The sequence below is a fragment of the Cyprinus carpio genome, chromosome A3 (assembly GCF_018340385.1).
Source record: "Cyprinus carpio isolate SPL01 chromosome A3, ASM1834038v1, whole genome shotgun sequence".
NCBI lineage: Eukaryota > Metazoa > Chordata > Actinopteri > Cypriniformes > Cyprinidae > Cyprinus > Cyprinus carpio.
Genome location: NC_056574.1, coordinates 10,015,096 through 10,015,782, shown reverse-complemented (window position 1 = coordinate 10,015,782; position 687 = coordinate 10,015,096).

Sequence of the window (687 nt, the reverse complement as noted above, 5' to 3'; positions counted from 1 at the left end):
CACTGATTTAAATATTACAAAAGCCCAGATTTCGTAATTGTGATTTCATCTTATATATATATAAATATATATATTCAAGTTGATTGTTTATTTGGAGATTTTCATGTTGCTTGTTAATGAAAGGGTTACACTTGAAGGTCAGTCTCTGTTCTTCCTTCAGTTACTGGCTCTTGAAGTTGTGTTCATTATTATAGTGAAGTTCATTATTGATACACTATAAAACAAGAGAACAGCTATTTTTACACATATGTTTGAACATATAATTTTACACTAGTATATATTTAGGCTACTAGTTCAACTGCAACAGCAGCCCGATCACAGGCTCATATTTCATATCAACTGCTCCTTTAAATTACTGAGGGGAGGATCTAACAGCGCTATTCTGAGACCAGTTATTATTTTGACCTGTTCTAGTCCTCAGCCATTGATTTTGAGACTGTAAAATCCTTCCTCGCACACTTTCCATTGTGTATTCACCAGCACTGTGATTTTTCCTTAAACTCTGCATTGCTCAGTGATGCACGAATATCAGCTTCAGGAATTCAGTCTTCAGGAAGTTCAGATGCCATCTGTCAAATGAAACACATATGGATGAGAAAGACTGTTCAGATCTACTGGATCCAGGAGGAGGAGGAGGTCCTAAAGTTTCATGACTCTGTTGACATGGAGATGATGAAGAACAGACCG